We start from the raw sequence: 24,666 nt of genomic DNA, 5'->3' as shown, positions 1-24,666 counted from the left end.
CACAGGCTCTCCCCACTGAGCCCGCCAGGCGTCCCTATTAACACGTCTCTCATTTATCCACATGTCACGGGCCTAAATCCAAGGCATCAAATAGTATCAGCTCAAGAGAGAATTTACATCTTCATCACATGTCTGCCTGGGTGTTGAAATGTTTGATAGTAGCAAGTCTTCTATCTTCCAAGCACACGTGAGTTTGCAAAATGCTTGCATATTAATTCGCCTCATGACCACCTGGAGAGCTATCCGGAGCCATCATTCTTGTGTTTCTAGGGGGAAAAATGGGCTCAGGGAGATGGCTGGTAGGAGAAGACACAGCTGCAGCAATTCTGAAGCCTCACGCAGTGTACTGGCTACAGGAACACGGTGGACATAAAGTAATCCGAGCCTAGAGTAACTAACAGGAAGGGAGCACTAAAATGAATCTCACAAATGGAAAAAGTCAAAGGTGTCTGTTTTTGGAGCACTTTTGAACGCACTTCCTGTGTTCAGTGACGCGGACTAGTTGCCATAGTTATGATGAAATTCCTCAAAGAACAGGTCATTTAGAACTTACTAGCTCCATAATAGCCTAGACTGGTGGTTTGCAAACTTTTTGGTCTTGGGGGTTTTTTACACTCTTCAAATGATCTTAAAAACTATGGAGGCCCCCAGAGAGCTTCTGTTTATGTGACTTCTAACTACCCATTTGTACTGTATTAGAAAATAAAATTTTAAAATTTTAAATACCTTACTAATTTATTAAAAAATAAGAAACTGATCACATGTGAAAAGGAATATCTCATTTTCATTACAACATAACGCTGTTTTCCCAAGCAAAACAAAAATTGGTGAGAAATTGGGCGTTGTTATATACTTTTAGAAATCTCTTTCACATCTGGCTTCAGAGATCTGGCTGCATTCTCTGGTCTGGGTCTGTGTTCCAGCTGTGGTGACATCATACCTGTAGCTCTGGAAAATTCCATGGGAAGCCTATGAGAGAAGGAGAGTGAAGAAGTCAAACGATGTATTCATGTGTTTAAGAAAATCATTTTGGGGATGCCTGTGTGGCTCAGTCGGTTGGGTGGCTGCCTTCGGCTCAGGTCATGGTCCCAGCGTCCTGGGACTGAGTCCCACACTGGGCTCCTTGCTCCGCGGGAAGCCTGCTTCTCCCTCTGCCTCTGCCTGCCACTCCGCCTGCCTGTACTCTCTCTATCTCTCTGACAAATAAATAAATAAAATCTTAGAAAAAAAAAGAAAATCGTTTTGATCTTGAAATCCGTCTGAAAGGAGGTGCGGGGTCACTGAGCCATAGTTGGAGAACTATTGGAATGAACAACAGCAAACCCCTAATTTTAAGAACACATGTTTTTAAGATACAGCCTTTTTAAGCACACAATCTCTGAGATGAATATTCCTTGCAATAGAATCAACTGGGTCTTTCCCTCGACTTTAAAGATAATCCAGAGCCAGGAAACTGTAAACAAACAAGGACTCCAGTCCATCTAAACTCAGCAAGGACCACGAGTGAGGAGGTTATTACCCCAGGGACCGTCACTTTATGTGCAAACACCAAACAATTACTGGAGTCTACGAATGTAATTTTGGTCTCCTGACTTACGTAAATTCAACCCGGTCCACTTAATCCTTGTACCGTGAGTGCCAGCAAATAAGATTCTCTTAGGATGTCAACAGATGGGCTGATTAGAGGCTGTTCCAAACTCTTGGACTTTTGGAACCCCAAAGCGAAGGGCAGACCTCCATATGGCGGCCAGTCAGAGGCAAAAGGGGGCCTCCTTGTCGTGCGCACGGAGACCCTGTGGTTCTTTCACTTTCTCGGATCTCTCTCTGATGTCTGGGGACAGGAAAAAGGCTGAGCACCGGTTCCGTGTTACTCCTCCCATGAGAAAGACATTCAATGTTTTGGGGTTTTTTCCCTAAGATTTTATTTATTTATTTGACAAAGAGAGAGAGAGAGAGAGAGAGAGATCACAAGTAGGCAGAGAGGCAGGCAGAGAGAAAGAGAAGGAAGCAGGTTCCCCACTGAGCAGAGAGCCCAACGCAGGGCTCCATCCCAGGACCCTGAGGTCATGACCTGAGCTGAAGTCAGAGGTTTAACCCACTGAGTCACCCAGGCGCCCAACATTCAATGTTTTGCCACACACCACAACTGGGAAACACTTAAATGCAGTGTGACTTAATAAAGCAACTTAGGGGGCGCCTAGGGGGTATCTGCCTTCAGCTCAGGTCATGATCTCAGAGTCTTGGGATCGAGCCCCATGTTGGGCTCTGTGTTCAGCAGGGAGTCTGCTTCTCCCTCTCTCTTTGGCCCTCTTCCTGCCCATGCTCTCTCCCTCTCTCAAATAAATAAAACCTTAAAAAAATAAAATAAAGCAATTTAGAATGCACTGCCTTGTTTCTATATATGCCATCAACTAAGCGAATGACAGAGTAATTACAATCCCTTAGTTCACTGTTCTTTGTGAAACAATGTGACCCTCTTCTTTTCCTCCTTCCCTCCCTTCGTTCTTACCTTAAATATTGATTATGTACCCAGTATGAACAAGGCACTGTGTTCTGGCTACCAATTCTGTATATTTGTCATTGTTAAATATTCTTTTTTCCTAAGTAAGAATGCCCAGTATAAGACATTAAAATTATAGTAAAATGTAAAGAAGGCAAGTATAATTGTCAATAGCTAATTTCTAGGAATAATTTTAATAAATTCTAGATTTTTTCCCTGTGGTTTCACCTAGTTGAGATTATATGTGGACACCATTTTATACCCTGATTTGTTTAACATTGGATCACACTGGATCACCAGCAGCTTCAATGTTATTTAAAACTCATCATAAACCTAACTTTAATGCCTAAAGGTGATGATCAACATCTCAGTGGAGAAATCCTACTTCTCACTTCAGAATTCCTGAGAACCAGCTCCCTCCTGGAGGTGGAATTACTTGGGGGGAAAGGCTATATTTCATAGCTTCTGTTAACACACTGAAGAATTCCTTTCCTTGGCTGTGTATAAAATGATACCACAGACAAAGGGGTCATTTCATGGCACCCTCACTGGTATTGAGGGCAATGGTTATTAAAACACAATCTTTGCTAATATGATTAGTAAGGGGGGAAAATCCTATCTTTTTAAAAAAATTGTACATTGGATTCATAGTAAAATAAAATCTTTAAAAGTGTTAGTAAAGGGCCACCTGAGTGGACCAGTGAATTGAGCATCTGACTTCTGCTCTGGCTGGTTGTGGTCCTGAGCTCAGGGCTGGGAATCTGCCGGATTCATTGGGGGGTGTAGAGGGTGATCTGCTTGTCCCTCTTCCTCTGCCCCTTCCCCTGCCTGGCTCGTGGCTCATGTAAAATCTTTTTTTTTTTTTTTAAGTGCAGATAAAATTATAGCACACTTAAAAATTCCAAGATAAAAGCAGAATGAAGACACTGGTGCCCACTTTTCATTAATTCAATTAGTGAAAGGAAGACAGACCTGGATCGTCCCAAAAGTCCCTAGATCAGAGTTTTGGTGGCAAACACTGAAACCAATTCTGATCACTTAATCGGAAGAGAGATGTCTCGGAAGGCCAGCAGGTAGCAAACCAAAAGAGACAGGAAGGCTGAAGAATCAAGTCCATCAAACAGGTAGGGTAGTTGGTATTGCCACTGGACATGTCCAACTGTCAGCTCTGGCCCTTGCTGCCTATGACCACAAACATCACTTCATAGAGAATGACATTATTTTTAGAATGTCTCCTGTTTGTGTCACAGACCTCTGAACTGAAGTCATAGGATGATTCCGGGGATGCCAGAGGGTGGAGACAGTGAGTACTGGGACATTTTGGCTTTTATGAGAGTTTGGATTCTAGGTAGATCTTTTATCAATGATCTTATTATCATAGATCTTTATCAATGACCACCATAAATGCTCACATGAAATTCTTTGTTTCATAGTATTTTTAGGAACCTGGTTGATCTTCTTAACTACAACTGAATTTTTAGATTGTCTAGTAGGTCATGAGATTATCTAGTCTGGAACTGCACACTCCAATGTCTATCCTATCTTCAAAGGTCAGTGGGGTGGGGGCATACGGGAGTGGTGGGGACTATGGAAAACTGAAGAGCATCATCCCAGGGTCAAAGGGACACCTCCGACTTGGCTCCAGCTGATGGGTGCTGGAACCCACCATGAACCAAACGTTGCCAGTTCTTTCAACTTCTCAGAACGCACCAAAAGTCTGCGTTTCCCTTAAATTTCCTGATTTTAAACTTGGGAACTAAATTCAAAGTGAGATAAACAATGACACCATCGCTTTTCAAAAATCAGAGCTGCAGGCCGCCTTCAAGAGTCAAACCTTTTCATCCCGAAACACCAACACAAGGAGAGGAGAGACCTAAGAAGGTGGGACATGCCGAGGCCCAGCAGCTCAGCTGGGGGCAGAGCCAGGACCGGAAGTTTGGTCTCCCCAAGAAAAGCAGGTTAAGAAAAGTCTAACCTTTTCTCACTCCCCATCTCTGCAATCACTTCTCTTGGAAATAGCCTCCTCCCTAAATTGTGGAACAGTGTCTGTGGTGGTTCAGCAGCAGCAGTGTTTGTAAGATGTTTATAAATTCGTAAAACCTGCCGGGCCCACAGAAAGAAATACCGCGTAGTGACGTCATCTCAGAATTTAAATCTTAACTTGTACTACTTTCTAAGTGGGTACCCGGGGACAAATTGTTTCTCCGGGTCGCAGTCGTGGGAACCGTGAGAGCCCTTTTCATCAGGCTGTGGAGAGGATAAAATAAGATTTCATACCGAGGGTGCCCGGCACCCTGCGCCAGGACCATACTAAGAAACACTGCCCAGGATAATAACACGATACCCAGAAGGTGGCTGACTCGATCGCGTCACCCGAGTACGCGAGGCAGGGAGGGGAGGAAGAGGACTAACGTGTTGCACGGTGGGGTGAGTTGTGCATGAACCTCCAGGCGGAATATCTAACACGAGGACGAGTGGGTTTTGCACCCACGCGCCGGCCTTCCTCGGACTCCAGTGCGAGTTTCACGGCCACGGCCAGCTGCATGGGGCGCGCGTGCACCGCGCCGTTCGGAGCCACCCTCTCGGGGCCATCGGTGAAGCTGATGGTGGAGCGCACGCCGGTCCCAGGGGCTCCAGGCTAGGGAGGGGACGCGCAGCGTTTCAGAGGAGAAAGTGGCAGCGGGCGGTTTCCCCGGCGCTCTAGGCCGCCGCGGGGACTCGCTGCCACCTGCGAGCTTTCTCTGCAGAATGCGGGAGCCCGCGCGGCGGAGGAGGGGCGGAGGCAGGGGCGGAGGCTGCCCCCGGGGGCCGGGGCCGGGGAGGCCGGGACCATCGCAGAGCCAATTTCTGTTACGGCAGCAGCGGCGGCGGGGACGCCTGCAGGCTCGGGTCGGCCGGCCTGCGCGCGGGTTCTCCGGGGACCTGCTCGGCGCTGCTTCTGGGGAGCGCGGCCGCCGAGGGGCGGAGGAGGAGAGGGAGAGCCGGGCGCGGGCTCGGCGCAAGCGGACGGAGCAGGGACACCGTGCCGCGCGGCGGAGCAGCGTGGCGGGCACGGCCCAGGCCGGCGAGCGGGCGCTCCTGGCGCATCACCCGGCCGCAGGGCCTTCCAGCGACAGCCACCGCGGCCTGGGCTGCAGCGGCCAGACGGATGCCAAGGCCACACGGCAGGCAGGCGCGGGGACAGCCGCCGCAGCCGCCGTCCCACGCGGGCTCCGGACACCGGGGTTGCTGGTGAGTGTGAGCGCGCGCTTGAGTGTGAGCGCGCTCCGGCCCGGGCGAAGGTGCACGCCGGGTGCCTGTGGCCGCAGGCCCCCTCTCCCGCCGGCTGCCTCCGGCCGCGGGCTTCGCTCGGCGGGAGAAGAGGCGCGCTGCCGGGGCTCACTTCCTTCCTGCCGGTGCGCGGCCCCCGCCGGCCCCTAGGGGTTACTTTCACCTTGATGGGGAAGGCAGGAAGCGGCGGCTCCCGGTGGCGGGGCGGGACTCCGGCGGCGACCTAGGCGCGTGGGCTTCTGATTCCCACTCGGGGTGCAGCTCTGGCGAGGGTGCCGGCGCTCGGAAGGACCCCCGCTCGGCTTCTGGGGCGCGCGGGGCGGGGCAGGCGGGGCAGGCGACGCGAGGGCAGGACAAACAGACCTTCACCCCTGCGGGACGCGGGACGCGCTTTTCTAGGTGGTGTTGACTTTTGTGCCTTCTCTGCGCGACTCTTAAGACGCGTCCCCTCTCCTGGAGCATGGAAGCCTTAACCCAACCCTTTTAATGAAGTCCACAAAGGAAGTGGAATGTCGCCAAGACATAATTTTCCAAAACTCTCTAACACAACCCCCGCTGCTGATCCAAGAGCCGAAGGTGCTCTAATTACTGAAGAAAAAAAAATTACAATTGTATAAGTAGTACATTGTTTAGGAAGCAGAACCAGATTGAGAGAATTGAAGAAAGTCTTGTGTTTGGGCGGCGTGGGGGTGGGGACGGCTTTCTGGAAATCAGTGTTTGATGTAAGTACAACAGACATCATTCAAAGGAAGCTCCCGCGAGCGCCCTGCTTTGCAAACATCCTGCTAATCTCTAAGAATGAAAATGAAGTGCTAGGTTTTAGGGGTGTCCAAAATGATCGAGGCTATCACTAGGGTGCGGATTTGTGATCTCCTGATTCAAGGCCCTGTCAAGGTCAATATGGCAGGTGTGTTCCAGCAGTTAAATTACACCTGTATGTTTGATTTCCTTTTCTAAGATTGGGGGAGGGGAGGTAAAGCTGCTTTTTCTGTGGTTGTTTCACACAGAGATGAAGCCACTGTGTTGTTTCTTTCCAGAGCTTGTTTCCGTTTGCAGTCTTGTATTTGTCGCGTGGATGCTCATTTAAACTTAACAGGTGTGCTCGGCCAGTGCATCCTAGCCGGGGTCCTGTAGTCACCCTCTAAACACCTCTGCTTCTTTCTAGTACACGTTAGTGCCTTTGAGAGAGAGTCCCCTCTTGTTTATCATTTTCTCCAACCCGTGTCTTCATTCAAAGACATGAAATGTTCTGGAGTCTTCCTAGAAAATGAACGGGCTGCTTTTTTTTTCTGTCCAAGCATATAGATGGCACATAGTTTGCTGCTTGGGAAGCTGCTTTTGCATACGCTTCAGCTGTCCTTTCTGTAGGAGCCGGTTCTTGGGAATTTGAAGAAGAAATGTGTTGTCTTATGCTGTTTTGTAAGGTAAGTACTATTGAATTGATCAGGCAGAGAACCCTAGCCCTTTATTCATATTGCCAGCTTCTGGGGGCCAGTTTCTTGCCTACTTTGGGGCCTTTGGGGAGGATCATTAGGAGTGAGAGGCCTTCTTGTCTGATCTCAGATGCTAAGCAGGGTCGGTCCTGGTTAGTACTCGGATGGGAGAAGTGAGAGGCTTGAAGGAAGAAATGGTAGAATCATGGCCCCAGGGCATCTTCCGCAGAGAGGTTTCTTTTGGAGAGGAGAATGTCTCTGGGTTTGGGTCCTGAGAAGACTGTTAAAAATAGTTAAGGAATTGTTAATAATAGCTACTTCTTTTTACACACAGCACATAGCTTGATTCGTATTCCTCCTCTAAGGACCCTTCCCAAGCCTACTTACATTTACAATCCAGAAAGTGAGAATGCCCTTTACAGGGAAGAAAACCCTGGTACTTCATGCTCAGAATATGAGGGGGCAGGAGGAATGTGAGAGGAGCCCAGGAATCCCAGCTGCCTACCTGGAAGGATACATTTACCAATTAGACTACATTTTAATCCACTGGGTTTATGATTGTGTCCAAGGCGCTGTAGGGGATTTGTAAGTCACTTGGGTTGAAACTATGAGAAATGACTCATGGTCATCCTTGAGAATATGTGAGTCAGCTTTTGGTCCCTTAGGCTAATGGATTGCAGCTGCCCAATGAATATTTGTTACATGAATAGCAATTCTAAAATGTTTATCTTCCCAACTTAGCTCCTCTATCCATGTCTAGTATGACGTATTTTTAGCCATAACTTGTTATGAATATTCAATCATTTCATCCAGTCAAAGCCCAGTGGGTACATTCAACCAAGACTGATTTCCTCAACCAAAGGAATGGTAAAAGTGCCTCCAAAACAAAACGGAAACAAACAAACAGCATTGTGTTGGCACCTGTTGACTCGCTCAGGCCAGCTATCAGAATTGTCCAGTCGGACATGTGAGTGGACATTCAGAAACCCTGAGTTGACAGCAGAATGTTCAGCTCAGGAATACTCTGGATGTAGCTGTATCCAGACGTGGCTTTTGTCAGATATGACTGGCATTTCTAAGCAAATCCCGTGAACTTCTGGCACATTCCTCTATCTCCTCATGCTAAGTGGAGGAGCCAATTAAACATTTGGCAAATTGCTAAATCTTCAGAGCACGTGTTGATTTTTTAAGTTTTAAATTAAATCTGTGTTATGTTTGTCCATTAATGTGATTGACTTAGAGGTTATTAATTTGGCCTGCTGGTTACTAAGTAACTTAGAGTTATTAAAATCTAGCCACTGGATATAAATACAAATAATTCATATGTTCTGATTTGCTCTAGCAAATTAGCCTCTCAAGGTACTCTTGGAAACGGGTGCATTCGCTGATACTGAATATTAAGGATATTATACCTTTCTTTTCTTTCATTTTTTTTTCTTTTAATACAGTGACTTTCCATCCCTAGTCATTAGAAGTTTAACCTGTGGTTCATGATCCAGTTTCAGGATGAGAGATTAGAAAGCCACCTGAAATTTACCTGGATATTAACATGAGAGTGCACATTAATAATGCACATATTCTCTTTGATATCCTTCCCTTTATGTCTTTCAGTCAAGCTCATTTCATTCTGAACAAAAGTCAGATGAGATCCTTCAACATTTAAAATTTTTTTAATTGGGCTATGTTAAAAATCAATGTATAAAATAAAACATGGCTTATTACTGTTTTGAAGTAACATCAACACTGCTATTCTCTGCATAATGAAGCATGGTCATGCTTATTGGGGTCATTCTTATTGGGGATTTGTTTAGTAAGTAGGCACGTGAGCCTTTGAACCTGACTTAAAGGCGTGTCTGGTCCATGTCTTACTAAGGCCTCTTGTTAAGCCAGGGTGTACAGTTCCGATTAGATGAGGTGGCCAGTTCTAGGTAGGTTCCTTAAAAGGAGTAAGTGTCAAAAGTGTCCTTTTAGAAGAGTTTTTGGCACTTGGCTGTTTGGCACTTGATTGGATTCGTAGAAGGGAGTTGGGATGGAATCTATTGTCGGCTAACGATGGCCTGACCAGGGAGCATCACAGTGACACTGAATGGAGAAGGAAGAATGTCAGGCAGGCAGACCGATGTCATTATGTGGAAGAGGGTCAGTGCACTTGACCGTGACCATGACCATGACCGCTCCCTTGTTCCCCATCCAGTGGGTCACAACGTCCGCTCCTGCCGAACCCTGGTGTAACCTCAGAGTCTTGCACACACTGGCTAGATATTAATTAATTAATTATTATATTATTTATAATATATATTAATTAATAAATATTAGTTCTTTTGTACAGTACCAGACACTGTACAAAAACTTACAAAACCTTAACACGTGTTATCTGATGGATGACAGAGTGGTTAGGAGCATGGGTTCTTTATGCCATTGACGAGCTGTGTGTCCTCGGGCAAGTCCACTGATTTCTCTGGGCCTTGGTTTCTTCCTTTTTCAGTTGGGATATTCATTTCTGTCTCATAAGGTTTGGAGCAGGCTTAAATGGATAAAGTAGGTATAAATGAAAAGTGGTTGGAAGTTTCAGGCAAAAACATTAAGAGCTGTATGTTTTGTTATTATTACTTCATAAAACAACTTCATGCAATAGGTATCATTTTTTGCAGAGTAAAAATTGAGTGCAAAGAGGGTCGTGGTCGTAGCTGGGAGTGAAACACAGACTCTGGTACCTGTTTTCCTAACGTGTACGCAGGGCCGTCTGCTATACCGTGTACGCGGTGCTAGGAACGCTGCTTGGGGCAGGAAACGTGAGCGCTGGTCCCATGTCGATTCAGGGCGCCAGTCATTTCCAGTGTGGAACTGGCTATCTCCAATAGAGAATGAGTAACCAGATCGTCCTACAAAATTTTTGCTCATTTTCCTGGATGTTGTGCTCTTTTGCAGATTGTGTTTTTCATGAAGTTCTTTATTAAGAAGGGTTCCAGTTTTTGTTTTCACATGTGCATGAGAAACACGCTGTTTTTTTGTTTCTGACCGTTGACATACGTAGTGCATATCCATTTGGTACATCTCCTTATACTCATCGTTCTTTGCTGGAGGCAGAGAGGATATGTCTCCCTAATGAATGCATAATACCCGACTATATCCATTATATATTATTTATGTACTGTAATACTGTGTATTTTTTTAACATAGGGTATACAAGGTTTGTACAACGTACATAGTATATATATTATAAGACATGTATTATACATTTCTATACGTTATATAATATATATTATATCATACATTATGTCAGGGAGACGCAGTATATGTAAGGAGTCACTGGGTATGAGGAGAGATGTCACTGATGTGTATGTGTATATTGCATTATTGAGTAAATATCAGCATTCTATTAAACGCCATCCACCATCTATGCCATACACCTCTCTCTACACCCCCAGAGTCTCACATGTCTTTCATTCCTGAGCCATCATGGACTTATGATGACATTTCATAGCCAGGGTTGTTCAGGGGACCTCTGGGGAGCTCAGTTGGTTAAGTGTCTGGCTCAGATCATGATCTCAGGGTCCTGGGCTCGAGCCCAGCATCAGGCTCCGTCCATGCTTAGCACTGAGTCTGTTTGAGATTCTCTCTGCTCCTCTCCCTCACCCACTGGCTCTCTCTCACTCTAAAATCAATCAGTCTTTAAAACAATAACCATTTTTATTCAGAGCATCTTCCAGAATAACGGCAAAAAATTTTTAGCTATTTCCTGACTTGTTGAAGTAATTATGTTTAATTATAAGAGGCCACATTTTAATTTTTGGTGGAAAACTGCCAGAGCAACAAAGAGGAAAAAATCCAGAATTCCGCCAGAGCTTCTTTCAGGGGGAACATGTCGTCACTGACTTCAATATTTTACCATTACGTTCGTTCTCGTAATTCTTTGTTCTCATAATTCTTTGTTCTCCTACGTAGCTTCCAGAAGTCTGTAACTGGTATTGCTTTTTTCTTTTTCTTTTTTTTAAATTTTTTATTTTTTATAAACATATATTTTTATCCCCAGGGGTACAGGTCTGTGAATCACCAGGTTTACACACTTCACAGCACTCACCAAAGCACATACCCTCCCCAATGTCCATAATCCCACCCCCTTCTCCCAAACCCCCTCCCCCCAGCAACCCTCAGTTTGTTTTGTGAGATTAAGAGTCACTTATGGTTTGTCTCCCTCCCAATCCCATCTTGTTTCATTGATTCTTCTCCTACCCACTTAAGCCCCCATGTTGCATCACCACTTCCTCATATCAGGGAGATCATATGGATATTGCTTTTTTCTAAGGAGGTAAAAGCTTTCCCTGGTCTTGTGAAAAGTTAATGGGTTGAGAATTTTTAAATTTCGTCTTTAAAAAAAAATTGTCTGCATTCTTCGATTTAATTTTTCGTAGTAATTACACATTATTGTTTAACTAAAGTTCAATGCCTTTTAAAGGAGCTGTTTTTAAATTTTGTGAGTTTAAACCTGGTTTAAAGAAAATACAGATGGGATCTCCCAAAGGTCTCCAGCCATGGCCGTGCTCAGCCTGGAAGGCTTCCTACTGTGGTTTGATCCCGGGGAGCCCTGTGGGTTGGGAGGAGCTGGACAGGTGCATGCTTTGTTCCTCACCACACCTGCCCTCCTGTTTCTAACACATTCAGTAGGCGTGAATCGTGGACCAGGCTGGCTTCTCCATCCCTCTTTCAGTAGCTTAGGGTTATCAAGCAAGTCAGGAGGTTGAGCGAGATGCCCTGTGGCCCTATTCCCCAGGGGAGTGTAAGAGCACCAGAGAAAAATGTTTTCTAAATTTAAAGAAAAAAAAAAAAAAGGTCCTTATTAAAAGAATTTGAGTTGCAGTGGATTTGGTGTTTTGTTTTTTAAACCTTTGCTACACCTTCGTCTCAGTGGGATCATAGTAACCAAACGAGAGGTTCAACTCAGCCTCCTACAAGAGGTATCTGTTCAGGGACACGTCAGGAATTACTCATTTCGATTGTTTGACTTGATGAAATTTCTGGGTAATTTGGAAACAGGAGGCCAGTGAGGACTCATTATTAACCCTTCATGGCTCGGAGTGAACATGGCCAATCTGTTTTCCTTGGTGGGTGCTCAGGAAGCAACTGCAGTGCGGGTCTCTTATGAGAGAGTAACATTTCTGACGCGAGTGGCTTGGGACAGCAATCAGCTGTGCCTTTTAGTTAAAGGCAGCAAGAAAACTAGAACCAGTAATCGCCATTATGGTTGCATTTAGCTCATCTAAGGACCATGTGCTTCTATTCATCCTGTGGCTAGACCAGAGCTTTTAACACCGGAAATGTGCATTTCAACCACAAAGGAGAGATGTAGAGAGAGGCGTAAAGCCCGTGGGTTCATGCTGCCATCTTCTGATAGGTTGACTCAGGTTCTTTCTCCCATCTTTCGTCCTTGAAAGGCTGGCTTATGAACTGTTCCCCAAGATCAGTTTTCTTTATTAGACGCAAATAGACATGATGGGTGGAATAAAATTAGAAGGGAGAGGCCTGAAATCAGTGCTTTTTTGTAAAATTGGGTCAGAGAAATGGCTCCTTGAATCAAGCGAGTACCAAACAAAAAAGATTATCACTTGGAATCATGAGTGGGGGTGGAACTTTGTTTTTCTAATTAATAGAAAATCCATGAGATTAAAATACAGGTTTGTAGACATGTAGATGGGTGTCCCGTTCTTATGGCATAAAGGTCATTTTTCTGTTGCCAAGTATAAGGTTACTGAAAGATTTAGAGAGATAACTGGGGGAGGCGTCTCCAACCAGTCTCCCAAAACCAAAGGCCTCCAGCCCCCAATTTATAATTCAGGAAATTTGGGTGGGGTCGGGGAGCCTTCATTTTAACCACCTTTGCAGAGGATTCTGATGTGCAAGCGGTCAGTAAACCACACTTGGAGAGAAAAGAAACCCAAAGAGCTAGATCTGATTTCATATTCAGATTTGTGTTTCTAGTTTTAAGTAATAACAGATACAGGAAGGCCGTCTTGGAGTTTTTATAATGGCACTATATCCTGTGTTTTGTTTTCTCACTAATTTTGGACGATGGAATCAGAAGACTGTGGGATTGATGGGCGTGTCTAGAAGGAGCTTCACACGTCCTGAGTGTCAGGTGTTGGCATGGAGCAGAGAGGGTTTGATCAAAGAGGGAAGTAGGGGGGAAACAGACACTGGGGGGCAACGGAATACAAAGTCTCTTTGTGCCCAAGAAAAGGGATCAGCACATCTCTGGCCCTCGAGTGCCTCCAAGGAAAGGTGTTTAGACCTCTTCTGGTAGGCACGAGGTTACCAGTGTGCCTTGTTGAGCAGGGGGCTAACCTGATGCAGACAAGTGTGACACGCGCGATCCCGACACACAGCGTCTGGTCCGGAAACAGAGGGTTAAGGGAGAGATGGGCCAAGCCAACTGGTTTGTCACCATAACGGCAGAAGGGAGTAAGGGGGGGGGGGCGCTTAGGGTCTTGAACTTGGCAGAACTGACACTAAAGGTTTATGCAGCAGGTTCTCTGGGTTTCTGGAGGTCTGTAGCCAGTTCCCTCCTCTTTGCAGCAGCTCCGTGTGATGTGTGTAACCCTGAGCTCCCCCAGCTCCGCCATCATGCCAGACCAGCTCCTCTGGATTTAGAAGGCCTCTGAGTAACTACTACAGTTATCCACTGCCTTAGAAATATTGTGCACGAAGAAGGACACAATGAAGCTCTGTTTGGACCGGAGGAACAGATTCAGAGAGTAATTTACCAAAATTTGCACATCTGCAACCTGGCAGGGCGAGGGTTAAAATCTGGAGCTAGCTACTCAACATTGATAGGTATCATGAAAGTCTAACTTGTCAGGTTATGAAGGGATACCTCCCAGGAACAAACTGTACAGAAATGAATGAATGGAACGTGAAAGACCTTCATGATCCCGTCCTCGAGAGAACAGCTGGGAGAAATTCAGTGTATGTGTTGTTCAGACTTTTTTCTTGCCAATGTCGGTCTACATCAACTGCTTAAGTGTGAGTGTCACAAGGACGGAGTCATGCTTTGTATGCTACTCTACTGCAATTGTCTTTTTCCCACTTAATAATGCTAGCTCTTAGACATCTTCTTGGGGTGGTGTATGTAGATGTAAGCCCTTTCTAATGGCTTCATCAACTAGAGATAGTCTTTATTTTAAGTAACACCCTTTTGATGGCTATTTTTACTTCCTAAATTTTCATATTTTTAAACCATGCTGAGATATGAGAGAGAGAGAGAGAGGAATGTGTGTGTGTGTGTGTGTGTGTGTGTGACATTATTTGGCCCAAGGGGAAATCTCAGATATGGAATTGCTTGGTTAACAGGAACGCATATTATTTAAAAAATGACAATTTTTCTTCCAATCCTCATTACCATTTAGTATCAATCCTGTAAACTTTCTTCAATCCAATAAATGAAGATACCTTGTTCAGATGTGTGGTTTCTTAATTAATAGTCAAATGAAGCATTTTTCACATTACTTAGTCCTTTATGTTCCTCTTGTGATTTGTTTATTCCATTTGCTTATTTTTATTGAACTCCGTCTCTTTCTTATTTTTCTGCAAATGCTCCGTACGCTTTAGAAGCAATTGATGTTATAACTGTTGCAAGGGATGGAGACTCTTCCTTTTGTTGTTTTTTTTCCTTTCTGAGGGATTTTTAACGTACTAATTGAGCATTAAAAACAATGCTTTAAAATAATGTCAGACTTTATTTTTATTTTTTTCTAAGATTTTATTTATTTATTTGTCAGAAAGAGAGAGCACACAAAGCAAGGGGACTGGGAGAGGGAGAAGCAGGCTTCCTGCTGAGCAGGGAGCCAGATGTGGGGCTCGATCCCAGGACCCTGAGATCATGATCTGAGTCGATGGCAGGTGCTTAACTGATTTCACCACCCAGGCATCCCAATAACATTTATTTATTGAAAATAAATAAATAAATAAATAAATAAAATTATGTCAGACTTCGGAGAAATTGCAAAAATAGTACATGGTTTTCTGTATATCCTTCTCCCCTTTCCCCCAAATATTCACAGCTTCCATAATCACAGTAGTTCTCAAAATCTGGAAAGTAATACTGTCCCATTGCTGCTATTTAATGCACAGCTCTTACTCACATTTCCTCCGAGTCCGAATGGTCCAGGATCGTGCCTGGCATCTTGTGGTCTTGTCTCTGTGTTCTCTTTTAATTTGAAACTGTTCCTCAGTGTTTCTGTCTTTCATCATCTTGACACTTTGTAAGAGCAATAGCCAGTTGTTTTTGTTTTTGTTTTTTTGAAAGACTTATTTATTTGACAGCGAGAGGGAACACAAGCAGGGGGAGTGGGAGAGGGAGAAGCAGGCAGGCTTCCTGCTGAGCAGGGAGCCAGTTGTGGGGTTCAGATCCCAGGACCCTGAGATCATGACCTGAGGTGAAGGCCGATGCTTAACGACCGAGACCCCCAGGTGCCCTGAGCAATAGCCATTTGTTTTATGGAAACTCCCTCCCTTTGGGTGGGTCTGACGTTTCTCCATGAGCGTGCATGCATGTGTGCACGTGTGTGTGTGCGTGTGTGCACGTGTGTGTGTGCGCACACGTGTGTGTATGTGCGGTGGCAGACTAACTGTGGACTTCAGGCGCAGACCCAAGGGGTCTATTTCCAGGTCTCGCCAGGTGTTTTGCAATTGATTAGATGTTGATGCCGTTCGTTGAGGTGAGGGAGAAGCTTCCTCTTTGCAAGTCAGAAGCACAGGCCGTCTGCCATTCCTGTCAGTGCCAGAATGGATCGTATCTTTGCCTGCTTGTGCTCCCATGCCTCGGTGTGTTCACTTACCTTCCAAGGTCTACGTCTTCTCCTCAGAATCTCCCTCAGTAACCATTTATCCTTCTCCAATCCTTTCACTGCTCAGTTCAGATCTGGGGTTCCGCATCCATGGTTGCCTACCATCCCATGGGGTGCCAGTTCCTGTTCTCTATGACTTTATCCATTGCTGCTAGACTTTTGTTTCTTTCAGCTTATTGAAGTATAACTGGCAGAGACTACTTTAATTTATTTTAATTTTTTTTGAGATTTTGTTTATTTACTTGACAGAGAGAGAGATAACAAGTAGGCAGAGAGGCAGGTGGTGAGGGGGGAAGAAGGCTCCCCGCTGAGCAGAGACCCTGGGATCATGACCTGAGCCGAAGGCAGAGGCTTAACCCACCGAGACACCCAGGCACCCCAAGAATACTTTAATTTAATACCTAAGTACTAAGTGCCTAGTTTGGGAAGATCACCTTAGGGGGCAGAGTTGCAATTTAAATAAGAAGCTAAGTGTGATCAAGGAGATTCAGGGCCATTTCACCTAGTGGTAAAAGAAAACTGTAGCCTTGTCTTACTCTTTACAAAAACTAATTCCACACAGGTCAAAGGCTATTGGTCTATTTATGCAGAAATATCCAGCCATAAAATTACTGAAGGAAAAGATTGATAAACACATTTTTTGGAGTTTTTTGGGCATTCGTGAATTTGGTGGCTCAGTCAGTTGAGTGTCTGCCTTCAGCTCGGGTCACGATTTCAGGGTCCTAGGATCGAGTCACTCATTAGGATTCTTGCTCAGTGGGGGAGTCTGCTTCCCCCTCTCCCTCTGCCTCCTCTCCACTGCTCATGCTGTCTCTGTCTCTGTCAAAAAGACAAATAAAATCTTTTTTAAAAACGATGAAAAATCCGGATACAATAAAGAAGAGATGGAACCATTTAACAGGCTGAAATTAAAGCATTTTGTACAAAAACTAAACAATGTTCAGCCAAAAATGCCACCTAAACTAAGAAATGTCGAAGGGAGGATGGAAATAGAAAATTCACTATTTTCAGATGCCAGAGTAATCATTGTTAAGGCAAGAATCATCTTGGATGCTATAATTAGTGTGCCAAGGTGTATTTGCAGGTTCTCTAAGTAATTCCCTACAAGACACTATGTAATTACAAAGGAAAAAATAGTATCTTTACAGGGAAGAAGGCTGGCAGACTTGATTCAAACAAGAGATCAAAGTTGACATCAATAATAATGGAGCAAAACACTGCCTCCCCCTGCACAGAGGAAGACACACTGTTGTGTCTTAGGTATCTTTTGGGCGGGGGGGGGGGGGGAAGCAAGCACAACTATCTCTTTTTCCTGTATTTTGTCTTTGTAGCAGTTCCCACACGCCTCTGCCTCACCCTGCCCCTAGCAGATTGTTCATGTCCTAAGATCAGATATGATCAGTCTCTTTAGTCACTGTTGTAACTCCAACTCCTAGCACAGCCTATCAGCGAATAAATAATGTTGTACAAATACATAAAAGGCTGGATTTACTTGGAGCCAACACTATTTGTATGAAAGATGTGAGAAAGCACAGTTGGGTGTCCTCGCAGAAGGGGATGGAAGACATTTGAAGACAGTGCGAATACTCGAATGCAGTGTCAGTTTGAGTCATGAAAAAACATGTCTCATGAGATAAAGATACGTTAACGGAAAAGACAGAAAATTAATAGTTGAGAGCAGGGTGAGGAAAGGTATGGGACACCTCCACATCACAGAGGAGACACTCGGTCTGCAGTAGGGAATAGGCAGCTGATGAAGGCCAGGTTTTTAGGAGGGTGTTGGTAGCCATTTTACAGCAGTTTAATCTGATGTAGTTAGCCTCAGGTTTCCTTGTGCATCTCCTAGGCTGCTTGATAAAAATAGAGATTTGTGGGGCAGTCTCCTCAGGAAATCTGACTGGGTGGCATCCGGAAATCTGTTTTCTTGTGACAGACACTCTCCTTCTCTACCAAGGAATTACAGTGCAGGTGGCCCAGGAACCACACTCAGGGGAAACTTCCCATCAGGGTAGAGGATGTTGGCGACAAGGCCGGAAACTAGGAAGTGAGTGAGTGGTGAGCCCACAGGCCCAGCAGCCAGCCGGTGCTTGCTAACCACATTGGCAGCATGAGGGGCTCCTTAAACATTTTAAAATGGACCACCAGGCATGGCTATGGAAGGACACAGCCGGTTTCGCTTTGGTCTACTGCACCGAAGAGACTGTCTAGAACAAAACCGAAAATGTGATTGCTGCTATCCACAGGAACGTGTGGAACACTTAAAATTCCTGTGGTCAGGGAATGTCGGAGAAATGCTTGTCAAGAAATATTCGAGGACAGACTTTGCTTTTGAGTAGAAGTGCCAGGCTTGATTCATCCTGGTCACTGACTGTCCTTAGGAAACTTAGGAAAATTAAATAAAATGGATTCGTAATGCCCAAGGACTGACCTTATAGCTCCGAGCTTCAGGCGACTGGCAGGCAAGAAAATGAAGTTATTTTAAAAATTTATTCTGACTCATTATGCTTCATAGAATTAGATAACTCCTGGATAGTATTTTGTTGCAGGCTTATTGCAGGGGAAAAAAAAAAAAGGAAGCATGTTAAAGGATTCATTAAAGCTTAGTGACAGCTTATTTTTATTTATTTATTTATTTTTGGAGAGCTTATTTTTTGTAGGGATGATTTCCAGGAAATTTTAGTACCTCAACAGCAGAATAACAAAATTAATGTGCTCATACGGATTTAAGACGACAAAATAATTGTGTAAAAATGTGGATTTTTCCCCGACACCCAGATTCATTTTCTAAGTGTTTTATGATGCATATTAATTGGATCATCTCATTAAGAGGAAAAAAAAACCCAGAATCTGAAATTAGCACATTTATGAGCACGTGAAATGCCTTTTGAATACCACAATTTAGAACTTAAATTAAAAACCAGCACATATTCTGAATGGAACTGTGTCTTGGTAGAATAATTCTGTGTCTGAATATCTCAACTCCATATTCCAGGTGGTCAGCCCACAGACTAGAAAACAAGTGAAGGGAATGAATGCCCTTTTCTTTCTTTGGCAGAGAGAAGATTATGAATCAGGTATTTGTAATGCCGAAGTAAAATTTCATTTCTCTCTTTTCTCTGCTTAAATACACTTGCAGAAAAATCATAAACTGTAGAAAACAAGGAACAATCCTCAGGAAACTAGAAATGAAGTGGTATCTTAATTCTAAAGATGGTGAAAGTAATGAAGTAATAAAAATAAGAACAGAAATTAATCAAATAAGATTGCAAGGATAAACCAACCCAGAAGGTGATTCTTTGGAAATCATCGATGAAGTAGCGAAATTTCTGACAATGTTAACCCAGAAAGAAAGAGGAAAACTCACAAATAATTTATATTAGGAAAGAAAAGGGAGCTATAATTACCAACCAATTAATTAATTAATTAATTGTTTTGAAATGATTTTATTTATTTACTTATTTGAGAAAGCAGGGAGGAGGGGGAGGGGGACAGGCAGAAGTGGGGGCAGAGGGAGAAGGAGAGTATCTAAAACAGACTCCGAGCTGAGCATGGAGCACAACATGGGGTTTGAACTCACAACCTTGAGATCAGGACCTGAGCCAAAACCAGAAGTCTGACACCTAACCGACTGAGACACCCAGGCACCCCAGGACCCATTAATAATTTAAAACACCCAAAGAGAACACTGACTATCCACATTTGACAAACAGATGAAACGGGGGAAAAAAATAGAAAACTTTAGCTACTAAAACAGACTCCAGGAGGAAACAGAAAACCCTAATATTCCAGGAACCATTAAAACAATCCAATCTGTAGTTAGAAGTTTCTCCCCAGTTCCCCCAACTCTCCACACCACCAGCCACCCCCATCTCTATGTGTGGCTTACATTATTTCAAAGGCATGAGTTTTCATTTCTGCAGTAAATCCTACCATCCTTATCCAAGCCCCAAGAATCTGACCTTGCCCTGATTTTCACCATCAACTACGGCATGCTGCTTGACCTTGAACTCAGGGATCCTGTGCACCTAGTCCTGAGTCCCCGCCCCACCACTTGCTCAGTTGCTTACCTGTTCTGGGCTCTTGATGCCGCATCTGTAACATGTAGGTAACGGTGTGGTCGTTCTTCAGCACCAAGCATCGTGCTCTCTGTTTGACGGTTATCAAGAGCTTTTTCCTTTCTTACTGTCTCAACCCCACTTTGCAGCTGCAGAAGCTGTGACCCTACATTTAGTGGTTGGAGTCAGAATATGAACCCAGGTGGTCTGACCCTGGAGTTTGCATGTCTGATCCCTAGGCTCAAATGCCCTCTATCTGTTCGGGCTTTGGTGAGGGTTAGTGCTTTCTTCCAGTTACCCAGGGAAGGAAAGCTTCCTGTTCATAGTCCTTATTATGATAATGATAGCTTTTTTTGCTATATTAAAGGTGATGTATAGTGCGACAGTAATCCTCATTATATGAGGAAACCTTACTCATATAGAAGACATTGGAAGGGGGGGGGGAAAGATTCGTGTCCTTGAGACCCATGTCTAGTCTCCACTTTAATTTTACAAATAAATGTAAACTATTCATCAGTGATCTAAAACTAAAAGGACAGAAAGACCGAAGTCAGACAGAAGTTTGGTAAAGCAGTTCTTTTTTAGTTGATTTTCTAGACAAGAGCAAATGAGAAATAGGAAAGCATTGCTATGGGCAGGTACACTGAAATAAGGTTGACTCATCAAGAAAGAGTTAAACAGTAATTATATTTTAATGAGAAGATATTCGAAAGTGGTTAAATCTTACAAAACTGTGTTATTATTATTTTAGTGATACAGACTCACTACTTTTGCCATTGGAATTACAAAGCTGAAGAGTTCATTATGTTGCCAGAGTAACCCCGTATCACTTAGGCAATATCTTACAGAATCCTGGGAGTGTCCCAGACAATGACGCTTACATCTTATGTGGTGACAGTTCAGAGGAGGATAGTTATAGGGTAAAACTCAGCAGCTCAACAGCTGATGTTCTGTAATAGAACTTCTGTTTACTACCTTGTGTTTTACCTTAATGTATATATTTCTCAAATATTTAAGCTCAGCTGAGTTCTTCTAGAAGGCTGTTCTTTTCCCACATTTAATAGAGGAAGATAAAGTACACAGAAAAGGTTATGTAAGATGTCAGAGGGGCTCCCGGGTGGCTCAGTCGGTTAAGTGGCTGCCTTCGGCTCAGGTCATGAGCCCAGAGTCCTGGAATCGAGTCCCGCTTCGGGCTTCCTGCTCAGCGGGGAGTTTGCTTCTCCCTCTCCCTCTGCCTCTCCCCACCTGCTTGTGCTGTCCCTTGAATAAATACAATCTTTAAAAAAAAAAAGATGTCATAGCAATTCCAACTAATAAATGGTGGAAACTGGGTTCTCCTACTGGTGTATATGGCCCCAAAGCCCAAGCTGTGGGTGCTAAAGGTCCCCGCCCCTTCCTTCTGGTGTCAGGATCAAAATCCTATTATGTTATGAGACATAATTACTTTATGACCAAAGTGAGACTTGATAGCTTTCAATGTAGCCTAGACTTATCTTGAAGTAATGTAAAACATGTATTGGAGCCGTAATTTATTTAATCACTTTTCCTGTAGCAACTGCATTCTTGCTGATTGATCTAATCTAAACCACACTGTTGTGTGTTTAATCTGGACTATCCCTCTAGGGGTAAGAGAGGAGCACCTGACATCTGGTAGGTACTCCCATAGGGAACTTAACAAATACAGGGGGAAAATGCAATAAAGCAATTTCTAATATTCTTATCAGATTTCATATTTATCTTCTCCGTGTTTCAGAACAAATAAGGTGTCGTCTTATTTGTGAAGACCTGTATCAGCCTTTTTTATTTTTTAAATGTATCAGCCTTTTGTAAAGACAATGTATCAGCATATTTCTGATTTGCAGATACTAACCGAGGAGGATAAGAGAAAGTAATCTTTGGTTTTACAGCCTGAATTTTTAAATCTTCTAAAGTGAACAGCGCGTGTGGATCTCGGTCATTTCCTTTCTAAAGCCGGTCCCAACCCGCCAAGAGAATGACTTGGGAGACTCCTCTCTCTGCCCCTGTCCTTTGAGGCGTGAGAATGACCCTGTATCACCTTTTATCTAAATCAGATGCTGACGCAGCAGCTCACAGCCTCGCTTACGAGCACTTCCTTTATTTCCCTCCGCCACAGTAAATTGCACCCTGTCGTGTCGTTCCTGAAAAACATGAACTCTAACCCAGCGGGGACCAGAAAGGCTGCTGGTTGGCCAATTAGAAGTGAGACCCTGGGAGGTGGCTCGAGGCGCTCCCAGCCTCTCTCCCCAGCCGCCAGGGCGCTCCTGCTTTTCCGGTTGGTCCGCGCCAGCGCCCTCCGGCAAAGGACACGCCCGGGAGCTCACCTCGCTGCCTCTTCCGCGGGCTGGCTCCGGGAGGAGGCTGCTCACTGTCCGGTAGACACCCCCGGTATTCGGGAAAATACGGTTGTGTGCATGGAAGTGGATCAGAATTCTGAGCTTAGCCACAAAAAAAGCCCCCCCTAAAAAAGGAAAAAAAGAAAGAAAAGGAAAGTTAAAGGCATTCAAGTAAAAGGTCATGAGATAAACACTGTGCTAGGCAAGATATTTTCTCCTTCATTCTTGGCATTATCTGTGGCTGGTTTTTATTTTCGGTTATTTACTTATTTTTAAATTATTTCTTTATTTGAGAGAGCGAGAGAGCATAAGCTGGGTGAAGAGAGGAGAAAGAAGCAGGCTCCCCACGGAGCAGGGATCCGGATGTGGGACTTGATCCTGGGACCCTGAGATCATGGCCAGAGCCAAAGGGAGATGCTTCATCGCTGAGTCCCCCAGAGCCCCCAGCAGCTGGTTTTTAAAGCAAAGGCAGCATCAGTAGAGCTGCTTTCACACTGCCTTGCAGGGGTGGGGGAGGGGGAAATTGAGATTGGGAGACATCCCATTGGGACCCCAAATTCAAAAGGAATTCTGCTCCTGGGCTGTAAATCTGTGGGCACAGAGAGAGAATAAACTCTCACAAACTCAGAGCTGTGACGCATCAGGTAGGAAAGGGTCCTGCCCCCTCCCAGGCCACTTCTAAGTGAGACCCGCTTTCTGTCCCATCCGCCCTGGGCGTGGTTGGGAATTGTTTCCTTGGTTCCAGGAGGTCCCCCTTAGCTGAGCAGCAGGGATAGGAGTTGGCCTCCATGTGTTCAGTGAATATATAGGTTTTGGTTTTTTTTAAAGATTTTATTTATTTATTTGACAGACAGAGATCACAAGCAGGCAGAGAGGCAGGCAGAGAGAGAGAGGGAAGCAGGCTCCCTGCCGAGCAGAGAACCCGATGCAGGACTCAACCCCAGGACCCTGGGATCATGACCTGAGCCAAAGGCAGAGGCTTTAACCCACTGAGCCACCCAGGCACCCCAGTATATATGGTTTTGACCAGTTCCCCAATCCCTTGCATGCCCAGATTCACAGAAGTCAGAAACTCCCCCTCAACTTCTTTAAAAAGTCATGGGAAGAGGGAAATGGTGTGTCCTTGGAGGCTACAGTGAGGAAAAGGGCCTGGAGATCTGGGCAAGAAGACAGGGGGCTCTAAAACAGAAAGAATTCTCAAGGGGCCTGCTTCACTTTAAAATATATCTGTGGCCTATGGTTCAGATTTACGAAGTCACAGAAATGTGCCCCCACCCCGGGGTGGAGGGAGGCTAGGGAGCACGTTGGGATTGAATCGGGCCTTCCTGGTGAATGTTGGCAACTGGTGGTGGGCCCCTCCGAAGTGATGAGCCCAGTTGTGCATGAAGAAGGTGAGAATGGGAGGGCCCAGGAAGGATGAGTGGCAAGAGGACGATGCAGCCAGGACCCCCAGCTAGGCCGACCACAGAGGCTGCCTTTGCTCTGTGCCCCTGGAGCCCCCACTTCCAAAGGGAACTTAGGTGTTACTGGTGCATGATGCCGAGTACTTCCCTTCTGCCTTAGACATTCTCTGCTGTTTATTTCTGATCCTCCAAATTCCAGTGTTTATCTTATCTTTAGCACCTAAAGTCATTATTGGCCTGCTTCCTACAATCCTTGCTGACAGGTGAGGAGCACAAGAACGTGGTGCGGCCAGCATCAGGCTGGCCGGCCACTCCAGCCAGCTGCCTTGCTCTTACTCAAGCACGTGATGCTTCTGCCTCAGGGTCTTTGCACCATCTCTCTCCTTTCCCTCATCTCCTACAAGTCCTTGCTTCATTTTTGGCTTCAGATAAGACCTACTGTGAAAATTCCGTTTCATACTGTCATCTGCTGCCCAGCTTACCCCCTCCACAGAGCTCCTCATTCCCTTTGCTCTTTTTCTTTTTTCAAAAGCACATATTACCTTCTAACTTATTATACAATGTATTTAAAATGTTTATTGTTTACCTGTCTCTTCCAATGAGAATGTAAACTCTACAAGGGGCAGGAATCTTTGCCAGTTTTGTTCATGCATGCCTGGAAAAATGCCTGGTATATCCTAGATGTCCAGTTGATGGTTGTTGAACGAATATGTGACTGAATTAATGAACAGATGTGTATTAAGAGAATTAAATGAGCTACCTGTAAATTCTTGAAGGCTGGTGCATTTGAGGGACATATTTTTTTTATAAA

At 44.7% G+C, this 24,666-nt stretch overlaps 1 protein-coding gene across 6 annotated transcripts in view; it reads left to right on the top strand.

Annotated features, from left to right (window-relative positions):
* The first annotated feature begins 4,687 nt into the window (after nt 1–4,687).
* The window catches only part of STAMBPL1 (STAM binding protein like 1), a 48,851-nt gene continuing 28,872 nt past the window's right edge, over nt 4,688–24,666 (top strand). The window contains exon 1 of one of the 6 annotated variants that reach the window (XM_032312607.1): nt 4,688–4,927. The gene's annotated coding sequence lies outside the window, so the exon portion shown is untranslated. Of the gene's footprint in view, nt 4,928–5,361; nt 5,732–6,526; nt 6,678–6,744; nt 7,195–24,666 lie in introns of those variants that run through there. The other 5 variants (XM_032312611.1, XM_032312605.1, XM_032312610.1 and 2 more) reach the window with 5 other exon arrangements.

This window comes from Mustela erminea, chromosome 14, assembly GCF_009829155.1.
Source record: "Mustela erminea isolate mMusErm1 chromosome 14, mMusErm1.Pri, whole genome shotgun sequence".
Taxonomy (NCBI): Eukaryota; Metazoa; Chordata; class Mammalia; order Carnivora; family Mustelidae; genus Mustela; species Mustela erminea.
This window is presented reverse-complemented; position numbering and strand designations above follow the sequence as displayed.